General features: G+C 42.8%; 1 long non-coding RNA gene across 3 annotated transcripts; it reads right to left on the bottom strand.

Annotated features, from left to right (window-relative positions):
- Window positions 1-459: 459 nt before the first annotated feature.
- LOC135057665 (uncharacterized) lies at window positions 460-22,339 on the bottom strand. 3 transcript variants are annotated; one of them, XR_010244282.1, is made up of 3 exons: window positions 22,139-22,338; window positions 20,337-20,429; window positions 460-1,603 (listed from the first exon to the last, which is right to left on the bottom strand). It is a non-coding gene; the product is annotated as an uncharacterized LOC135057665 (long non-coding RNA). The 3 variants fall into 3 exon arrangements; XR_010244283.1 differs by lacking the exon at window positions 460-1,603 and adding an exon at window positions 14,789-14,851; XR_010244281.1 differs by lacking the exon at window positions 460-1,603 and having other exon boundaries at window positions 20,243-20,429; window positions 22,139-22,339.
- Window positions 22,340-23,124: the final 785 nt, after the last annotated feature.

A 23,124-nucleotide genomic window follows, 5' to 3' on the forward strand; every position in this document is an offset into this window, starting at 1 on the left:
CAGGGGTGCTGTTGTTAAAATAAAAGCACACTGGTCCTGTATGCTGTGAAAATACAGGGGTGCTGGCTGAGTCTTGCATGCTGTAAAAATACTGGGGTGCTGCTGTTAAAATATTACACTGGTCCTGTATGCTGTAAAAATTAATGGGTGCAGTTGTTAAAATAAAAGCACACTGGTCCTGTATGCTGTAAAAATTCAGGGGTGCTGCTGTTAAAATATTACACTGGCCCTGTATGCTGTAAAAATGCATGTGTGCTGCTGTTGTTAAAATAAAAGCACACTGGTCCTGTATGCTGTAAAACTACAGGGGTGCTGCTGTTAAAATATTACACTGGCCCTGTATGCTGTAGAAATTCAGGGGTGCAGTTGTTAAAATAAAGCACACTGATCCTGTATGCTGTACAAATACAGGGGTGCTGCTGTTAAACTATTACACTGGTCCTGTATGCTGTACAAAATACAGGGGTGCTGCTGTTAAAATAAAAGTACACTGGCCCTGTATGCTGTAAAATACAGGGATGCAGTGAAAATAAATGTACACGGGCCTTGTCTTGTATGCTTTTTTATTACACGGGTGTTGTGAAAATACAGGAGTGCTGACACTGTCCGTGGTTGCGATGTCTAGGCCTGACCTTCACAAGACTGTATGGGAAGAGAAGGCTCCTACCACCATTTGCACACCCTCTGCAAGTGCTGGGAGGAGCACCGCCAGTCCAGTTGCTGGTGTTGAAATTGAGGATGTCACCCTAGAAGTACACCAGGATGAGGAGGATATGGGTATAGCTGGTGCTGCGGAGGAAGTTAACGATGAGAATTCTGATGGTGATGTGGTTTGTTTGAATAAGGCACCAGTGGAGACAGTTGTTGGCCATGGGATGAAAAAGCTCATTGTCATGCCTGGGCAAAATACTAAAAAAGCTACCTTTTCGGTGTGGAATTATTTCTCCACAAATCCAGACAACAGGTGTAAAGCCATCTGTTGCCTTTGTCAATCCATAATAAGTAGGGGTAAGGACATTAACCACCTAAGTCCATCCTCCCTTATACGTCACCTGCAGCGCATTCATCATAAGTTATTGTCAAGTTCAGAAACTTTGGGTAATAGTGTAAGCAGTCCACTGACACCTAAATGATATGGTTTTGTTTGAATATTATTTCTCTGTGAGGATGAGGATGTAAACACTGAAGGGGGGGATCTGAGGATGGGGACGACATATTACCACTGTAGAGCCCTGTTTGTGCAAGGTGAGTTTAATTGCTTTTTTTTGGTGGGGGCCAAGCAAAGCAATCATTTCAGCCACAGTCATGTGGCAGACCTTGTCGCTGAAATGATTGGTTTGTTAAAGTGTGCATGTCCTGTTTATACAACATAAGGACACTTCCATCTTGCATGTCTTTTCTTTGCCACATCATTTCAGGGGTGCTGCCCCTCTTCCCCATCAGTCCAGGGGTGCTGTCCAACTTCCATTTAAATCCAGGGGTGCTGTTGCCTGTTTGCTGTGCTGTGTAATTCTCCAAGAGGGCTGCCTATGCTTTATAAGCCCAGGGGTGTCGTATAATTCGAGGGGTGCTGCTGTACTTGATCTTAGGTTTAAGTGAAAGCCTAGAACAGATATGAAACAAGCTTCAACATCACAAACAGATTTGTGAAAACATAACTGCAAAGGTGGAAATGGAAATTGCTATTTTGCCGAAGTGTTTTTACATAAAGTGGGGAGAGACCACATTTGTAGCCAAAGTCAGTGTGACTCAGAAGAGACTGAATCATAATCCAGCGCAACTGCCGGAGAGATAAAAGTGATATTTTCTGCAGGAGCATTAGAGAGAGGTTCTTCTAAATTATTTCATGTTAGGGACTCACGCAAATGAATGGCTCCAATTAGTTAACCTTAATTTTGATTTATTATTGATGTTCCACATTTTGGGATTATTTATTTAGAAGATGCACATTTGTTGTACAGGGTTCTTTTTTTCCTAAGGGCTGCATAGAGTTATCGCAAGACATTGTGGTGTTAGAAGAACAGAGTTTCAGTGATCTTGCATTGCATCAGCTTTCCATTGCACTGCAGCACTAGATGGCCAGGAGCTCCTGTGAGCCACAAACAGTTACTGAATAAGGCCCAGTGTGGAGTCTCATGGTAGGTTACAGCCAGGAAGATGTCTGGCTTGTCAGGCTGAGGCATGCTGTGGGCACAGAGGTTAGCATTGCTTCTTCCCACAGTCCTACTTATAGTATTAAATGAGTTTAAACTGTAGAGGGGTAAGCTCCACTAGGGCAGGGGCTCAATAACAAAAAAATTCACTGCATAGTCGTGCTTAGTACTTTACCGGACCCACCCAAACTCAACTTTCCCCATCTGGGGCTGCTGTTGGGGCTCAGGAGGGGCTGCTAAAACATCTAAGGGGCTGCTTTATTTAAAAATAAAATATTATTAAAATAAACAAGACACACAGGTATGCTCACATGCGTGTAACTGGGATACACAGGTATGCTCACATGCATGTAACTGATGTAACTGGGAGCTGTGAAAAATGAAAATAAGGTATCTGCCACAAAATATGTAAATAAAAATGCAATAAAAAAAATGGAAAAAAAGAAATCCACAAGATTTTCACGAAATAAGTCTCCAGACTACGTGGAGGGGAAAATATCCAATCTTGATCATGTGGTATACACCAGTTTATTTGCATCCCAGCATTAAATCCGAGATTATCTTAATCCCTGAAAATGGAGAAGGGGGTACAAATTCGGAGGCTTTGGCCCCTAGTTTTTCAGTTTGTCCAGTAATGTGGTTATTATATATTTTTTTTTGGTTGAAGTCCTTTCTGTTCCACATCAATATGAGTGGAGGTGAAAGCCTGTGTGTTGTTCCTAATTGTGTGTGCCGCTCTAATTTTGAATCACCTTCATGACCCTGTCCTCTTCCTCTTGCCTCTTCTCATAATGTGAAAAGTAATCAAGTATGGAGGTGGTATGTTTGTAGCTAGCTATGATTCGTAGAACTTGGCTAGCTTTTTCCAGGGGGACCACCTGTCGCTGAAATGATGGGTTTATTAAACTGTGCATGTCCTGTTTAAACAACATACGCCCGTTTCCAAGACAATTCCATCTTGCACCACTTTTTTCTTTGCCTTTTGTGATCTGTGGGGCCTATTTTTTAAAACTGCCATCCTGTCTGCCACTGCAGTGCCACTCCTAGATGGGCCAGGTGTTTGTGCCTAAATTAATTTTTGTGGTGTTCCTGCACGTGCGCTCCCTGTTTCACCTCTTTGCAGCTGGTTAATTAAAAAGGGGTACCACACCTATTCCTTACATCCACATATACTTATACAACAATATAAAAAACCTGCGCTCTAAGGTGGATAACTAAGCTAAGCGACACAAGTGGGCGGCACAAACACCTGCGCTCTAAGGTATATATCCACAAATAATGTTTTCTATCTTTCTTTCAATAATTTAGTAAAAAATTCCTTTATGTTATAAATGCGGGAACCTCTTAGTTAAAACTCACTGCATACATCTACATAATATAGAATCAAATATATTGCAGCAAGGTTACTTTAAGCTGTTCTTCTGGCCGTATTTAAGCCTCTTTAACGTAACTTCTTATTCACACACAGGACACTCAGGAATGGACACTGATCACTTACATTCCATATCTATCCTGCATGCACATCAAGGTTTCTTTCAGTCTTTTAACTGTCGTTCTCATGTATGAATCTAGTGTCACACAACTTACGTTTTATTTCTCTCACGCGTGCATCAAAAGGTATCTTTCTCTTGAAACGTAGCTGAGTTGAAAGACAGATATTTCTTTAATAATTCCAATAAAACAGCTCCATCCATCCAGAAAAACAGCTTAAAGTAACCTTGCTGCAATATATTTGATTCTATATTATGTAGATGTATGCAGTGAGTTTTAACTAAGAGGTTCCCGCATTTATAACATAAAGGAATTTTTTACTAAATTATTGAAAGAAAGAAAGAAAACATTATTTGTGGATATATACCTTAGAGCGCAGGTGTTTGTGCCGCACACTTGTGTAGCTTAGCTTAGTCATCCAGCAACCTTGGTGCAACCTTTTGGCCTAAAAACAATATTGTGAGCTGTGAGGTGTTCACAATAGACTGAAAATGAGTGGAAATTAATGTTATTGTGGTTAATAATACCGTAGGATCAAAATTACCCCCAAATTCTGTGATTTTAGCTGTTTTTATGATTTTTCAAAAATCATCCAGATCCAAAACCAAAACCCGAAAGGGTGGTTTGGGCAAAACCAATCCAGATCCAAAACACGAGTGGGGATCCAGATCCAAAACCAAAACACAAAACCCGAAAAAGTGTCCACCGCACATCTCTAAGAAAAAAACTTTTTCTCCTTGGATCAGACATTACAATGGGCAATATTAGTATTCTATCTAGGGTATTCAATTATCAGCAAATTCGCGGCAATTTTTTGCCCGAAAATTTTTCGCGGCAATCGGGCGAAAATTGCCGCAAAATTGCTCACTTTTTCGACCTATTTAATTCCAAATGGGTTTCACCTGAAAATTCTTGCAGTGAAAAGTACAGGTGAAAATGGGGAAATCAGCCTGTACCCCAAAAAATGCTAAACTAACATAGGAAAACAGAAGAGAAGTGTGTTAGAGATCACATTAGAGAGTTTTTGGGGACTTAAATTGTGTGAAATGGCTGTTATATGCATTTTTTTAAAAAAATGCAAAAAAATGATAGAAAGCAAGTTTTTTTGAGCAAAATAAATGCTCTCATTAAATTTGGGGTACATGAAAATGGGTATAAGTATATATTTGGGTCATTTTAGGGTACTTTAAAAAAAAAAGTGGAAACAGACCGATTACTCCCATCTGCAAGCCTAAAAACACCTGTCCCACTCATAAAGCACCCCAATATACCTGTCCCATACCTTGAACCCCAATTTCCATCACTTTGTACTTTTTCACCCCAAAAATGACATGTCATTATTGGCCAATTAAAAATTATTAAAAACCTCAACGTGCCTAATTAGTCATTAAGGGGGGTGTCCCAGGAGTTCTGTACCATATCCAAACATTTTTTCCTTAAAATAGTAACTTTTCCCAACTTTTCACCTGCTTCAGAGTAGGTGAAGTGAAATTAGTGAAAAAATTATCACCGATAAATTTTCCAGGAAAATTGAATAGGCTGTAATTGCGTTTCGCGGGAAAAGCCCGGTTTTTGGCGCAAAAACCGGACTTTTCACGCAAAAAATCCGTTATCGCTGCTAATTGAATATACCCCTTAGTGCTTTTTGCTTAAAAAGGCATCCAATTATTCTTTAAGACCATATAACATTAACATATGTAACCCTGATTTAGGGTTTAAACAACACTTATACTGAGGTAGTTATAATATGGTGACTAAAATGGAGTATAAGCATATATATTATTCATATAAAAGTTAATGGATGTTGTAATACTGTATGCATGTTTTGAGGTAAATAATACAGTTCACATATATGTAATTGTATGTACATTGATGTAAATGTAGTGGTGAATACAATTAAGGCTTATTTTATGTTTTCACAGTGTATCTAAAGGGTTAATGTCCTTGTAGAGATGAGCGGGTTCGGTTTCTCTGAATCCGAACCCGCCAGAACTTCATGTTTTTTTTCACGGGTCCGAGCGACTCGGATCTTCCCGCCTTGCTCGGTTAACCCGAGCGCGCCCGAACGTCATCATGACGCTGTCGGATTCTCGCGAGGCTCGGATTCTATCGCGAGACTCGGATTCTATATAAGGAGCCGCGCGTCGCCGCCATTTTCACACGTGCATTGAGATTGATAGGGAGAGGACGTGGCTGGCGTCCTCTCCGTTTAGAATTAGAATAGATTAGAGAGACACTTGATTTACTAATTTTGGGGAGCATTAGGAGTACTCAGTAGTGTATGTACAGTGCAGAGTTTTGCTGATAGTGACCAGTGACCACCACTTTTATTTATAATCCGTTCTCTGCCTGAAAAAAGCGATACACAGCACACAGTGACTCAGTCACATACCATATCTGTGTGCACTGCTCAGGCTCAGGCCAGTGTGCTGCATCATCTATTATCTATATATAATATTATATATATCTGTCTGACTGCTCAGCTCACACAGCTTATAATTGTGGGGGAGACTGGGGAGCACTACTGCAGTGCCAGTTATAGGTTATAGCAGGAGCCAGGAGTACATAATATATTATATAGTGAGTGACCACCAGACACACAGTGCAGTTTATTTAATATATCCGTTCTCTGCCTGAAAAAAGCGATACACACAGTGACTCAGTCAGTCACATACCATATCTGTGTGCACTGCTCAGGCTCAGGCCAGTGTGCTGCATCATCTATATATATTATATATCTGTCTGACTGCTCAGCTCACACAGCTTATAATTGTGGGGGAGACTGGGGAGCACTACTGCAGTGCCAGTTATAGGTTATAGCAGGAGCCAGGAGTACATAATATTATATTAAAATTAAATAGTGCACACTTTTGCTGCAGGAGTGCCACTGCCAGTGTGACTAGTGACCAGTGACCTGACCACCAGTATATAATATTAGTAGTATACTATCTCTTTATCAACCAGTCTATATTAGCAGCAGACACAGTACAGTGCGGTAGTTCACGGCTGTGGCTACCTCTGTGTCGGCACTCGGCAGCCCGTCCATAATTGTATATACCACCTAACCGTGGTTTTTTTTTCTTTCTTTATACATACATACTAGTTACGAGTATACTATCTCTTTATCAACCAGTCTATATATTAGCAGCAGACACAGTACAGTGCGGTAGTTCACGGCTGTGGCTACCTCTGTGTCGGCACTCGGCAGCCCGTCCATAATTGTATATACCACCTAACCGTGGTTTTTTTTTCTTTCTTTATACATACATACTAGTTACGAGTATACTATCTCTTTATCAACCAGTCTATATATTAGCAGCAGACACAGTACAGTGCGGTAGTTCACGGCTGTGGCTACCTCTGTGTCGGCACTCGGCAGCCCGTCCATAATTGTATATACCACCTAACCGTGGGTTTTTTTTTCTTTCTTTATACATACATACTAGTTACGAGTATACTATCTCTTTATCAACCAGTCTATATTAGCAGCAGACACAGTACAGTGCGGTAGTTCACGGCTGTGGCTACCTCTGTGTCGGCACTCGGCAGCCCGTCCATAATTGTATATACCACCTAACCGTGGTTTTTTTTTCTTTCTTTATACATACATACTAGTTACGAGTATACTATCTCTTTATCAACCAGTCTATATATTAGCAGCAGACACAGTACAGTGCGGTAGTTCACGGCTGTGGCTACCTCTGTGTCGGCACTCGGCAGCCCGTCCATAATTGTATATACCACCTAACCGTGGTTTTTTTTTCTTTCTTTATACATACATACTAGTTACGAGTATACTATCTCTTTATCAACCAGTCTATATATTAGCAGCAGACACAGTACAGTGCGGTAGTTCACGGCTGTGGCTACCTCTGTGTCGGCACTCGGCAGCCCGTCCATAATTGTATATACCACCTAACCGTGTTTTTTTTTTCTTTCTTTATACATACATACTAGTTACGAGTATACTATCTCTTTATCAACCAGTCTATATATTAGCAGCAGACACAGTACAGTGCGGTAGTTCACGGCTGTGGCTACCTCTGTGTCGGCACTCGGCAGCCCGTCCATAATTGTATATACCACCTAACCGTGGTTTTTTTTTCTTTCTTTATACATACATACTAGTTACGAGTATACTATCTCTTTATCAACCAGTCTATATATTAGCAGCAGACACAGTACAGTGCGGTAGTTCACGGCTGTGGCTACCTCTGTGTCGGCACTCGGCAGCCCGTCCATAATTGTATATACCACCTAACCGTGGTTTTTTTGTCTTTCTTTATACATACATACTAGTTACGAGTATACTATCTCTTTATCAACCAGTCTATATATTAGCAGCAGACACAGTACAGTGCGGTAGTTCACGGCTGTGGCTACCTCTGTGTCGGCACTCGGCAGCCCGTCCATAATTGTATACTAGTATCCAATCCATCCATCTCCATTGTTTACCTGAGGTGCCTTTTAGTTGTGCCTATTAAAATATGGAGAACAAAAATGTTGAGGTTCCAAAATTAGGGAAAGATCAAGATCCACTTCCACCTCGTGCTGAAGCTGCTGCCACTAGTCATGGCCGAGACGATGAAATGCCAGCAACGTCGTCTGCCAAGGCCGATGCCCAATGGCATAGTACAGAGCATGTCAAAACCAAAACACCAAATATCAGTAAAAAAAGGACTCCAAAACCTAAAATAAAATTGTCGGAGGAGAAGCGTAAACTTGCCAATATGCCATTTACCACACGGAGTGGCAAGGAACGGCTGAGGCCCTGGCCTATGTTCATGGCTAGTGGTTCAGCTTCACATGAGGATGGAAGCACTCAGCCTCTCGCTAGAAAACTGAAAAGACTCAAGCTGGCAAAAGCACCGCAAAGAACTGTGCGTTCTTTGAAATCCCAAATCCTCAAGGAGAGTCCAATTGTGTCGGTTGCGATGCCTGACCTTCCCAACACTGGACGTGAAGAGCATGCGCCTTCCACCATTTGCACGCCCCCTGCAAGTGCTGGAAGGAGCACCCGCAGTCCAGTTCCTGATAGTCAGATTGAAGATGTCAGTGTTGAAGTACACCAGGATGAGGAGGATATGGGTGTTGCTGGCGCTGGGGAGGAAATTGACCAGGAGGATTCTGATGGTGAGGTGGTTTGTTTAAGTCAGGCACCCGGGGAGACACCTGTTGTCCGTGGGAGGAATATGGCCGTTGACATGCCAGGTGAAAATACCAAAAAAATCAGCTCTTCGGTGTGGAGGTATTTCACCAGAAATGCGGACAACAGGTGTCAAGCCGTGTGTTCCCTTTGTCAAGCTGTAATAAGTAGGGGTAAGGACGTTAACCACCTCGGAACATCCTCCCTTATACGTCACCTGCAGCGCATTCATAATAAGTCAGTGACAAGTTCAAAAACTTTGGGTGACAGCGGAAGCAGTCCACTGACCAGTAAATCCCTTCCTCTTGTAACCAAGCTCACGCAAACCACCCCACCAACTCCCTCAGTGTCAATTTCCTCCTTCCCCAGGAATGCCAATAGTCCTGCAGGCCATGTCACTGGCAATTCTGACGAGTCCTCTCCTGCCTGGGATTCCTCCAATGCATCCTTGCGTGTAACGCCTACTGCTGCTGGCGCTGCTGTTGTTGCCGCTGGGAGTCGATGGTCATCCCAGAGGGGAAGTCGTAAGCCCACTTGTACTACTTCCAGTAAGCAATTGACTGTTCAACAGTCCTTTGCGAGGAAGATGAAATATCACAGCAGTCATCCTACTGCAAAGCGGATAACTGAGGCCTTGGCATCCTGGGTGGTGAGAAACGTGGTTCCGGTATCCATCATTACTGCAGAGCCAACTAGAGACTTGTTGGAGGTACTGTGTCCCCGGTACCAAATACCATCTAGGTTCCATTTCTCTAGGCAGGCGATACCGAAAATGTACACAGACCTCAGAAAAAGAGTCACCAGTGTCCTAAAAAATGCAGCTGTACCCAATGTCCACTTAACCACGGACATGTGGACAAGTGGAGCAGGGCAGGGTCAGGACTATATGACTGTGACAGCCCACTGGGTAGATGTATGGACTCCCGCCGCAAGAACAGCAGCGGCGGCACCAGTAGCAGCATCTCGCAAACGCCAACTCTTTCCTAGGCAGGCTACGCTTTGTATCACCGCTTTCCAGAATACGCACACAGCTGAAAACCTCTTACGGCAACTGAGGAAGATCATCGCGGAATGGCTTACCCCAATTGGACTCTCCTGTGGATTTGTGGCATCGGACAACGCCAGCAATATTGTGTGTGCATTAAATCTGGGCCAATTCCAGCACGTCCCATGTTTTGCACATACCTTGAATTTGGTGGTGCAGAATTTTTTAAAAAACGACAGGGGCGTGCAAGAGATGCTGTCGGTGGCCAGAAGAATTGCGGGACACTTTCGGCGTACAGGCACCACGTACAGAAAACTGGAGCACCACCAAAAACTACTGAACCTGCCCTGCCATCATCTGAAGCAAGAAGTGGTAACGAGGTGGAATTCAACCCTCTATATGCTTCAGAGGTTGGAGGAGCAGCAAAAGGCCATTCAAGCCTATACAATTGAGCACGATATAGTAGGTGGAATGCACCTGTCTCAAGTGCAGTGGAGAATGATTTCAACGTTGTGCAAGGTTCTGATGCCCTTTGAACTTGCCACACGTGAAGTCAGTTCAGACACTGCCAGCCTGAGTCAGGTCATTCCCCTCATCAGGCTTTTGCAGAAGAAGCTGGAGGCATTGAAGAAGGAGCTAAAAGGGAGCGATTCCGCTAGGCATGTGGGACTTGTGGATGCAGCCCTTAATTCGCTTAACAAGGATTCACGGGTGGTCAATCTGTTGAAATCAGAGCACTACATTTTGGCCACCGTGCTCGATCCTAGATTTAAAGCCTACCTTGGATCTCTCTTTCCGGCAGACACAGGTCTGCTGGGGTTGAAAGACCTGCTGGTGACAAAATTGTCAAGTCAAGCGGAACGCGACCTGTCAACATCTCCTCCTTCACATTCTCCCGCAACTGGGGGTGCGAGGAAAAGGCTCAGAATTCCGAGCCCACCCGCTGGCGGTGATGCAGGGCAGTCTGGAGCGACTGCTGATGCTGACATCTGGTCCGGACTGAAGGACCTGACAACGATTACGGACATGTCGTCTACTGTCACTGCATATGATTCTCTCAACATTGATAGAATGGTGGAGGATTATATGAGTGACCGCATCCAAGTAGGCACGTCACACAGTCCGTACTTATACTGGCAGGAAAAAGAGGCAATTTGGAGGCCCTTGCACAAACTGGCTTTATTCTACCTAAGTTGCCCTCCCACAAGTGTGTACTCCGAAAGAGTGTTTAGTGCCGCCGCTCACCTTGTCAGCAATCGGCGTACGAGGTTACATCCAGAAAATGTGGAGAAGATGATGTTCATTAAAATGAATTATAATCAATTCCTCCGCGGAGACATTGACCAGCAGCAATTGCCTCCACAAAGTACACAGGGAGCTGAGATGGTGGATTCCAGTGGGGACGAATTGATAATCTGTGAGGAGGGGGATGTACACGGTGATATATCGGAGGGTGAAGATGAGGTGGACATCTTGCCTCTGTAGAGCCAGTTTGTGCAAGGAGAGATTAATTGCTTCTTTTTTGGGGGGGGTCCAAACCAACCCGTCATATCAGTCACAGTCGTGTGGCAGACCCTGTCACTGAAATGATGGGTTGGTTAAAGTGTGCATGTCCTGTTTTGTTTATACAACATAAGGGTGGGTGGGAGGGCCCAAGGACAATTCCATCTTGCACCTCTTTTTTCTTTTCTTTTTCTTTGCATCATGTGCTGATTGGGGAGGTTTTTTTTGGAAGGGACATCCTGCGTGACACTGCAGTGCAACTCCTAGATGGGCCCGGTGTTTGTGTCGGCCACTAGGGTCGCTAATCTTACTCACACAGTCAGCTACCTCATTGCGCCTCTTTTTTTCTTTGCGTCATGTGCTGTTTGGGGAGGGTTTTTTGGAAGGGACATCCTGCGTGACACTGCAGTGCCACTCCTAGATGGGCCCGGTGTTTGTGTCGGCCACTAGGGTCGCTTATCTTACTCACACAGCTACCTCATTGCGCCTCTTTTTTTCTTTGCGTCATGTGCTGTTTGGGGAGGGTTTTTTGGAAGGGACATCCTGCGTGACACTGCAGTGCCACTCCTAGATGGGCCCGGTGTTTGTGTCGGCCACTAGGGTCGCTAATCTTACTCACACAGCTACCTCATTGCGCCTCTTTTTTTCTTTGCGTCATGTGCTGTTTGGGGAGGGTTTTTTGGAAGGGCCATCCTGCGTGACACTGCAGTGCCACTCCTAGATGGGCCCGGTGTTTGTGTCGGCCACTAGGGTCGCTAATCTTACTCACACAGCTACCTCATTGCGCCTCTTTTTTTCTTTGCGTCATGTGCTGTTTGGGGAGGGTTTTTTGGAAGGGCCATCCTGCGTGACACTGCAGTGCCACTCCTAGATGGGCCCGGTGTTTGTGTCGGCCACTAGGGTCGCTAATCTTACTCACACAGCTACCTCATTGCGCCTCTTTTTTTCTTTGCGTCATGTGCTGTTTGGGGAGGGTTTTTTGGAAGGGACATCCTGCGTGACACTGCAGTGCCACTCCTAGATGGGCCCGGTGTTTGTGTCGGCCACTAGGGTCGCTAATCTTACTCACACAGCTACCTCATTGCGCCTCTTTTTTTCTTTGCGTCATGTGCTGTTTGGGGAGGGTTTTTTGGAAGGGCCATCCTGCGTGACACTGCAGTGCCACTCCTAGATGGGCCCGGTGTTTGTGTCGGCCACTAGGGTCGCTAATCTTACTCACACAGCTACCTCATTGCGCCTCTTTTTTTCTTTGCGTCATGTGCTGTTTGGGGAGGGTTTTTTGGAAGGGACATCCTGCGTGACACTGCAGTGCCACTCCTAGATGGGCCCGGTGTTTGTGTCGGCCACTAGGGTCGCTTATCTTACTCACACAGCGACCTCGGTGCAAATTTTAGGACTAAAAATAATATTGTGAGGTGTGAGGTATTCAGAATAGACTGAAAATGAGTGTAAATTATGGTTTTTGAGGTTAATAATACTTTGGGATCAAAATGACCCCCAAATTCTATGATTTAAGCTGTTTTTTAGTGTTTTTTGAAAAAAACACCCGAATCCAAAACACACCCGAATCCGACAAAAAAAATTCGGTGAGGTTTTGCCAAAACGCGTTCGAACCCAAAACACGGCCGCGGAACCGAACCCAAAACCAAAACACAAAACCCGAAAAATTTCAGGCGCTCATCTCTATGTCCTTGTGCTCCTAACTGTCAATCACCTAGTGGGGTGATTGCCAGTGGGCGGGGCATCACCTCAGAGTGGGTCATGTGACTACTAGAGAGGGGTGGAGAGGTGCTGTGAGTGTAGCTGGGGAGAGACTGCATATCCCTTGGTGAGAGGACATCGTTTTTTGCTGCTCCGGCCGTCGCCCGCATTAGAGCTGAGCGGTATACATTGTGGAGGCCGGAGGGGGCTTAGTGTGTGTAGCCAGAACAGGGCTTCCTTACTGTAAAGGTGGTGACAGCAGCATTGAGACTCAGCACTGTTCATAGAACCCGGCATTAGCGCTAGTCAACTCACCCAGCAGTATTGGAAGGGCGCACCGGTGACAGGGAGACAGAGAGGGTTCCTTCCTACCTATTACCGGCACAGACTCTGACAGCCACAACAAAGAAGCCAGGACCAGCAGCAGAGGCTCCATTCTGTGTGGCTGTAAGTGTAAGGGAGGAGTCGGGGGAGCATCCTGCAGCAGCATCACTAGATGGTAGAAGTGTGAGTGCATAATCCAGCCATTTATATTACCCCTACACTAAGCCATAGGTGACTATGGTACATAGTCAATTTCATATTGGGACTAAGGACTCCTGGGCTAGGCCGCAATAATGGCTATTAAGCAGGAGGATAGTAATGGGTCACAGTAGTCAGAGTGACCTATAATTACAGTTCCATGTATGGCTTAATCATAGTGCTAAGGAGAAGGTAGAAAGCACTGGGTATATATATGTAACAGGAGGAGTGGAGTGAAACTTGAACTGTTTAACACTTCATAAATAGTTTAATAGCTCCCCCATATATCAGCATCACATCAGTCAAAGGAGAGCCAGAGACATTGTTCCGCAGCGCTAAATAGAAAGTAACTCCCAAAAGCTGCCACCTAATGTGTGTATTTATGCCCCTGAATTAGCAGAATTAGAGTCAAGGATATTAAAGGTAGCCATACTACAGTGACATTGGATGGATGTTAAAGCCTCTTAGCCACAAAGGATTAGAATATCATCCCGATTCAAGGACTAGCTTGTGGCACTTTAATACAACTGTGTTATATGTATATTCGTGAACCCGTAAGAAGGACTGACACGTAAGAGACTATTAGTTTTAAAGTTAAAGGATTTGAGCTCGCTGTGACTATGATAAGAGAAACCATCTCTTGCAGATATATTTAATATAGACTCATCCTAAGAGACAACAATAATTTGAGGCATACAGGAATCGAAAAGCTATATATGCTCTGAAATATAGAAAGCATCAGCTATTTCAAATGGACATAAGAACGCAGCATAACAAAGGTTTATCATACCAGCTTCTTAGGAGTTTAGTTTAATACTGGACAACTACGGTAACATTTTTACTGAGGAAAGGATACAGATTCCTTGGTAATCAACTGTTGATGTTACTATCTATGAGCTAAATAGATACTTTCTGTTATCTGCCAAGGAGGAACTATAAGTAACCTTATAGGAGAAAGTAATCGCTACCATAAGTAGACTGAGCCAAACATCTTTCTCTTTATCTGAACTATCAGTTCTGATAGTTGATACTAAAACATAGTGTCAGACATTCTGTATTAACTGCTGTTATTTTTAGGAAGTTTTTGGGCCCTTATAGTGCACTATCATATTAAGAGTACCCGGGTCACTCTAACACCTAAGGGTGTCTTGAAAAGAAAAAGGATTTGTTGTATTGCATGCAGGTACTGTGTATAGGCCTAATTGACAGGGGGTTAGCATGGATTAATGACTTAAAGGGGAATGTGTAATTGATTAAATGTTAATGTATACTTAATCCATTTGGTACTGGTCATTAAAGTGTTATACTTTCCATGTGTGTCTGGTCCGTCTGGAAGTTGATCTGAAGATCCTGGAAGAAAGAGACAGGTATATTAGATAATATATCTATGATATAAGGGAATCATCCCCTAAGGATAGAGATCAGGCTTACTCAAGCAAGCCTTAACGGTAGTTAAATACTACACATAGCTTGAGTGGAGGCACAGCTATTAGGTAACCATCCCTTAATAGAATACATAGACAGCTCTCGTTCAAGGTATTGAGGGTAGGGTTACATTTGGAGGCACTGCTGAGATGATGCCCCGCCCACTGGCAATCACCCCACTAGGAGCATATATAGCTTTTCGATTCCTGTATGCCTCAAATTATTGTTGTCTCTTAGGATGAGTCTATATTAAATATATCTGCAAGAGATGGTTTCTCTTATCATAGTCACAGCGAGCTCAAATCCTTTAACTTTAAAACTAATAGTCTCTTACGTGTCAGTCCTTCTTACGGGTTCACGAATATACATATAACACAGTTGTATTAAAGTGCCACAAGCTAGTCCTTGAATCGGGATGATATTCTAATCCTTTGTGGCTAAGAGGCTTTAACATCCATCCAATGTCACTGTAGTATGGCTACCTTTAATGTCCTTGACTCTAATTCTGCTAATTCAGGGGCATAAATACACACATTAGGTGGCAGCTTTTGGGTGTTACTTTCTATTTAGCGCTGCGGAACAATGTCTCTGGCTCTCCTTTGACTGATGTGATGCTGATATATGGGGGAGCTATTAAACTATTTATGAAGTGTTAAACAGTTCAAGTTTCACTCCACTCCTCCTGTTACATATATATACCCAGTGCTCTCTACCTTCTCCTTAGCACTATGATTAAGCCATACATGGAACTGTAATTATAGGTCACTCTGACTACTGTGACCCATTACTATCCTCCTGCTTAATAGCCATTATTGTGGCCTAGCCCAGGAGTCCTTAGTCCCAATATGAAATTGACTATGTACCATAGTCACCTATGGCTTAGTGTAGGGGTAATATAAATGGCTGGATTATGCACTCACACTTCTACCATCTAGTGATGCTGCTGCAGGATGCTCCCCCGACTCCTCCCTTACACTTACAGCCACACAGAATGGAGCCTCTGCTGCTGGTCCTGGCTTCTTTGTTGTGGCTGTCAGAGTCTGTGCCAGTAATAGGTAGGAAGGAACCCTCTCTGTCTCCCTGTCACCGTTGCGCCCTTCCAATACTGCTGGGTGAGTTGACTAGCGCTAATGCCGGGTTCTATGAACAGTGCTGAGTCTCAATGCTGCTGTCACCACCTTTACAGTAAGGAAGCCCTGTTCTGGCTACACACACTAAGCCCCCTCCGGCCGCCACCATGTATACCGCTCAGCTCTAATGCGGGCGACGGCCGGAGCAGCAAAAAACGATGTCCTCTCACCAAGGGATATGCAGTCTCTCCCCCAGCTACACTCACAGCACCTCTCCACCCCTCTCTAGTAGTCACATGACCCACTCTGAGGTGATGCCCCGCCCACTGGCAATCACCCCACTAGGTGATTGACAGTTAGGAGCACAAGGACATTAACCCTTTAGATACACTGTGAAAACATAAAATAAGCCTTAATTGTATTCACCACTACATTTACATCAATGTACATACAATGACATATATGTGAACTGTATTATTTACCTCAAAACATGCATACAGTATTACAACATCCATTAACTTTTATATGAATAATATATATGCTTATACTCCATTTTAGTCACCATATTATAACTACCTCAGTATAAGTGTTGTTTAAACCCTAAATCAGGGTTACACATATTACACAGCTTTTTCTATGGTAGCTGATTTAATAAATTCACTGCTGTTCCGCAACAGAACATTAATTACTTACTTCTAAGTGTAATGCATATATTATTTGTGAAGACCTATGTGTAAAGAATTACCCTATTTTTATGCACTCTTAATATACTTAGATTAGATGATCATATATATCCTTATGGGGTATATTTATTCAAGTAAATTTGTGGGATATCCCCAATAAAAAAAACAATTTCCGACTACAAAGCAGCCCCTTAGGATTCTATGGGGGCTGCTAAACTGTTGGATCTCTGAAGCTTTAGAATACTTTATATTCCGGAGCTTGGCCTCAGCCTTTAACACCATATGAAGAAGGCATTAGCTTTCTTTTTGGAACCTATGGGCTATTGTAGAACAGATCCTTTCCATCTACCCCCCTGACACACGACGGCCGCACATGTGTATTATACGCTCTGAAACTGAACCGGGATGCAAAGTGATAGTAGAAGTCATCACTCTCCTTCCAGAACTTCAATGAGATGGACTCTTTCTGCAACCCTGGTGTCTCGCTTTTTGCTAAATTCCTGCGAAAATATAAATTTTCTCATTTGCAAATTTAGGCTTAAAGAAGTGTTGTTTTTGGGTTCAGAAACCCAATTTTGATAGTATACTCCTCAATTTAGGATTCATTGACGCAGCCTGTGGAAAAAATAAAACACCCACCCACAAGGTTATTCTACTCTTATTAGGTAAATTGTCACCCCATCCAGAGGCAAACGCAGGATCTAGTCGGCGGGGTTTCCGTGTGTATGTGTGAGTACATACACACACATATATATATATATATATATATACACACACACACACACACACGTGTATATATATATATATATATATACATACACACACACACACATTTGTATATATATATATATATACAGTATATATATATATAAATATATATATATATATATACACACACACACACACACACGCGTATATATATATATATATATATATATATATGTATGTGTGTATATATATATATATATATATATATATTGCACACACATTCATTCATACAGACACACATATATACATGCAAACATACATACACAACCACACAAAGAAACACACATACACATATACTGTACATTCACACAAACTTCACATGCTGTAAAGTGTATAAACTACATATTTAAATATACTGTACAGTACTGTACCATCAGAAGCTGGGAGGCGGAAGCAGACTGTTAGAATTGTCTAGATGGAGGGAGCTGCTGTGGCTGAGCATGCGCAGCCAGCAGCTCCCCCGGGACACTCTTTATACAGAGCTACATAGCTCTCTGCTGCAGCAGCTCCGCTATCGCGGTCGCGTACGCGATCGCGGCTTTTACTGAGACGGAGACACTACTGTCTCCGTCTCAAAAATTTAAATGTTGGCTCATCAGGGGGTGTTTCCAGGTACTCGGAAACCCCCCCTGCGTGCGCCACTGCCATCTGCTAACCAACCAAACAACTAACCTGCAGCCCTATTACATCTTGCCAAATGTAAATACAAACATTAATTCAGGTGTGTGCGCTATCTTACAACTACAGTATAAAAAGGAAACTGTTTAGCAATTCCCGCATAAGTAGGAACATGACAGATAAATGTTGGCATCAAGAACACGCTCCCTTAGATAGATTTCCACTTTTAAATAGAATAAACCAAGTGTATTGATGAAATCACCCCTACAGTATGTCTGCTTCTGGGAACCTGGGCTCAGATTTCTCTATTATTATTTAAAAAATATGCAGAGGTTATTTGGTGGGGAAATAGGGGTTGTTCTAACTGATTTCCCAATGGTTGTCCAATGAAAAGTGTCGGGATGTCAACCCTCAAACACCCCGTGGCACCTAAAGAGGCTCTTGGGCCTTGTGCCCAAATACATAATGGCCACGAGCCTAGTGCTTGATTTTATATAAAGGTCAAAAGAAAAAGTGGATTCTCTCTATAGACGCGGATCCTTGCTTACAAAATAGTCATATGGCTATGATAAACCTTATGGCAAGACTGGATATCAATTTGAAGTTCAGCAAATGTAGGACTACTGTATGTTGTAAAATATTAAAAGCAAAATGTATTGTACAAACAAGTGACATAAATAAAGTAATGTTGCAATGGAAATAGATCCTACCAGTGCAGGTAGAAGGAACCGCAAGTGTTGTGATGCAGAGCACCCTGGGAAATACCCTGCATTGGCTCCCAGTGATTGTTTCCCAAAGCAATACCAGCGTCCAGAAAGTCCAGCAATCCGTAATGGCACAACAGGATAATGCTTTAACCAACCCAACCTTCCGGGATCCAAGGGAATCCAAGTGTCGGATAGAGTTTTCCCACCTTGCTCGGATTCCAAAATGAGGCAAAACTTAATTTTCCCTGCGTAGGATCTCGCATGTTTTGGATTCAATATAAGTACCTCCTGCGGTGATTCGGGCACCATTTCACACAGGATGTTGGACAGAGAGCACATCACTAGACTGCCAGGGCATTATTGAATTATGGGAATATTAACTGGTGCACTGCAGACAGACCAGTGTTCCACCTAAGTTCCTTCTAAAGGCAGCATTATTATTTTTTTCTTGCCATTATTCACTGACCCTTTAATGGTGCACAATCAGTCACACTGGTGTCCGCAGTGCAGCCAAGCTATGGGCTCCTAATACAGTGGCCGCACTAACCCTTGGTGCACACTGGTGTTCTTTTTTTTTGTGTGTCACTGCCAGTAATGCTGCCTAAAGCTGCACACATGTTCTATTTTTGGTCACAGCATTAACTTTTTACACAGCATGAGCCCATTACTTTAATAAGCGCAGTGATTTGCAGCAGTGTTTAAAAAAACTTGTGCGTTTTCAGAGCCAGGCTGTGCTACTGCATTAATTATATGTGTAGTGATTCACAGCAGTGTGTAAAAAAAAAAATATAACCCCCCAAAAAAATAAATGAAAAAAATTATTTAAAAAAAACTTGCATGTGTCCAGGGCCAGGCCATGCCACTACGTTAATAATATAAGTGCCGTGACTTGCGACAGTGTGTGAAAAAAATAATAATAAATATAAAACCACCGCAAAAAATGTCATTAAAAAAACTAAATAAAAAAATAGAGTGTGTGTTCAGGGCCAGGCCATGCCCAACTGTGTTCATACAGTTGGGCATGGCTGTGACTCCATAGTGTGAGTTGTCATTTGTGAAAAAAGTTTTTTTTTTAAAGTTGTTTTTTTGTACAACTAGTGTATGCTGTATCACACTGCATTTGTTCACATAATTATAAGTACTATGACTTAGCAGGCCATGCCCCACTGCATTCACATAATATAAGCACTGTCAGTCTGCAGTGTGTTATTTGTGAAAAAGTAAAATAAATACTATACAATAGTTTTTATTTACAACTAGTGTGTGTTTATCGACATGGATAACGATCAGTCTAGAGAAAAGCAGAAGCAGCATCCAAATACTAACGCTGCATCTGCTGCCACCAGTCATGATGATACTAGTCCTTCAACGTCATCTACTAAAGCCAATGCTCAAGGGAATAGGGGATTTAAGATAGGGCATATGAAATAAAAAACAAACAATATTTTACAGTGGTAAAGAAAATAACACTTCTAATAAAGGGAAAGTTTACTGCAGAAAAAAAAACACATAAAATTGCCAACATGCCATTACCACACACAGTGGCATGGAAAGGCTCTCAGACCTTGATCTTTATTTACACGTGGTGTTTCTGAAACTGTCAGTGAGGCATCTTCATCTGCCTTTCATGATGATTCAAGCCCTTCTCACTCTGAGTCTATAAGAAGAGTAAAATAAATTGAAAACCAGAAAATCAGTGCTGATAAAAACACTATGGCAGTAGAACAAACTGTATATTCAGAAACCTCACAAATCCCTGAGGAGAGTGTACTGTAAGTGTGTCCACGAGTGCTAATTGTGAGCCCAACCTTTCTGATTCTGTATTCTTAGAGAAGCCTCCTTCCACCATTTCTGCATCTTCTGCAAATGTGGGGATGAGCAGCAGAAGTATAGGTGGTGACAAAGAAATTGAGGAAGTGCAACAGGATGAGAGGATTATTTGTGTAGCTGATGCCAGCTCTAATGAGGGTGTTGATGATGAGGATGTTGTTTGTGTAACTCAGACATTAGTGAAAGCAGTTATTGCCCGTGATAAGAAGAAGGCCATTGCCATGCCTGGGCATAAGACCAAAAAATCCATCTCTATTTGTGGAATTATTTTTACACAAATCCTGACAGCAATTGTCTAGCCATCTGTAGCATTTGTAAAGCCACAGTAAGAAAAGGTAAGAGGTATTGACCTTAACCATCTAGGAACCTCCTCCCTGTTACATTATTTGCTACAAGTCCAAGGAAAGTTATGGGGAAAATCAGAAACTTGTGCGGAAAAAAATAATAAGCAGTCCAGCATCATCTCCCTCCCTTATCTCAGCTGGATACCAGCACCTGCAATCTCCACCGCCAACACCTTTATCATCAATATCCTAACTAATAATCTGAGATAGTTCTGCATCCATTTTGATAAGGCTAGGTGACTCCTCCCCTATCCTGGATTCCTCAGAAGAATCCTTGAGTACAAGGCCTGCTGCTGTTGGTGGTGGTGGGGGGGCTTCATCCCAGAAGAGACCAAGAAACAACAATTGACTGTTAAACAATCCTGTACAAGAGCAAGTAAGTATGACAGCTGTCACCCTTTCGTACAGAAAATCACTGACACCATGATGGCTATGCTAGCAATAGATCCGCATCCAATATCCACCATTAATGCAGCAGGTGTTAAACAGTTAATTGAAGTCCTGTGTCCCCGCTACCAAATGCCCTCTTGGTTCCATTTTACTAGAAAAGCAATTCCTTGCCTGTACGAGGACATTAAAAAACCTAATTATTGGCCTACAATGTCCTCTTAACCATAGGTATGTGGACAAGAAAAACTGGGCAAATGAAAGATTACATGACTGTGACAGGCCACTGGGTGGGTAAATCATCATCATCATAATCAGGAACAGCAACAGTATCTAACAATCAACATCAGATCATTCAGAGACAGGCTACTCCCTTTATCACAGGCATCACTAAGAGGAACACCACTGACAACCTGTTAGAAAAACGAATGGGTGCCATATCAAAATAGCTTACCCCACTTGGACTCTCCTCAGGATTTGTGATTTCTAATAATGCCACAAATATAGTGAGAGCATTACAGCTGGGTGAATTGGAACACATTTCATGTTTTGCTCAGACACTCAACTTTGTAATACACAGTTTTTTAAGAAAGGGTTGTGTGTGAGATACTGTCTATGAGCCCAAAAATTTGGGACTTTTCAGTATTTAACAATAGCATGTAGGAGAATGCAGTGGCTGCAAGAACAGTTCAATTTGCTTTGCCATCAGCTGATGCAAGATGTAGTAACAAGGTTGAATTACACCCTTTATATGCTTCTGCAGACGGAGGAGCAGCAACAAGCCATCCAAAGCTATACAACAAACCTGTTATAAGCCATCACTGTGGCTTTCCACTACAGAGGGTCCGAGTCATTGCCAGGCAACCAGGATGCCACATTATGCCAGCCACGGGGGATGATGGTTCCAGCAGTTGCTGCTCTGTTCCTGGTCCCAGCTTTAAGTAGCAGCTGGGATGACTCTGTGTATGCAGCCTTACATCTGTTATGTATTCTGTTATTAAGGGGGCGAGTCTCCCTGGCATGTGGCCTTTGGTCTCTGCTGCTGTTAAAAGGCAACCAGCCCTGCACTGCCTTGCCTATGATATTACCTGATTTTCCTGTTTTTCCTTTTGTCAGTACCTGATTCTTGTGCAAAGAATCTTGTTTGGAAATTTTGCAAGCCGGTCCCAGAACAATACCTTGTCTTGCCCTACCTTGCCTAATCAAGTACCTAAAGACTCTCAACTAATTGACTGTGCTGCTTATAGGATACCTTGCTTCTATAGGATTTACTCTATGTTGTGCATATGCTTCAACTGCAGATCTCATCTGTGCCTGCTGGCATTCCTGGTTTATTGCACTGCTGTGTTAACTCTGCAAACCTAATGCTTTGGAATCCAACTCTGAGTCCCTGTGTTATACTTCTGTGTTATCACTCTGCTGCCCAAATAAAGTGCCAAGTATACTGTATCTCAATTTCTGTGGACCTTCATTACCAACAGCAGTAGTCATAGTGCTACATTCTTGTACTGCATTCAAGTCCTGTTCTGATCGGTGTACTCACCCATCAGCTGCTTCTCACCTGTGCTAAAGTATTATGTTGCATTCCAGTCCTTACAGTACTCTCTTATGGTTAAGCCTACACCCACAGTCTGTTTATCACTATGCTGATGGATCCCTGTCACACCTAGCTACGGTATTCTGAACACTTATAGTATTCCACAGTTAAGTCTCCAGCTGTTTCCATTACATTCTGCATTTGCTTGCAGTTACCATCCCAGACAATAATCCTGTGGTCTCCAGCCAAAAGGG

This window comes from Pseudophryne corroboree, chromosome 3 (assembly GCF_028390025.1).
Source record: "Pseudophryne corroboree isolate aPseCor3 chromosome 3, aPseCor3.hap2, whole genome shotgun sequence".
Classification (NCBI taxonomy): domain Eukaryota; kingdom Metazoa; phylum Chordata; class Amphibia; order Anura; family Myobatrachidae; genus Pseudophryne; species Pseudophryne corroboree.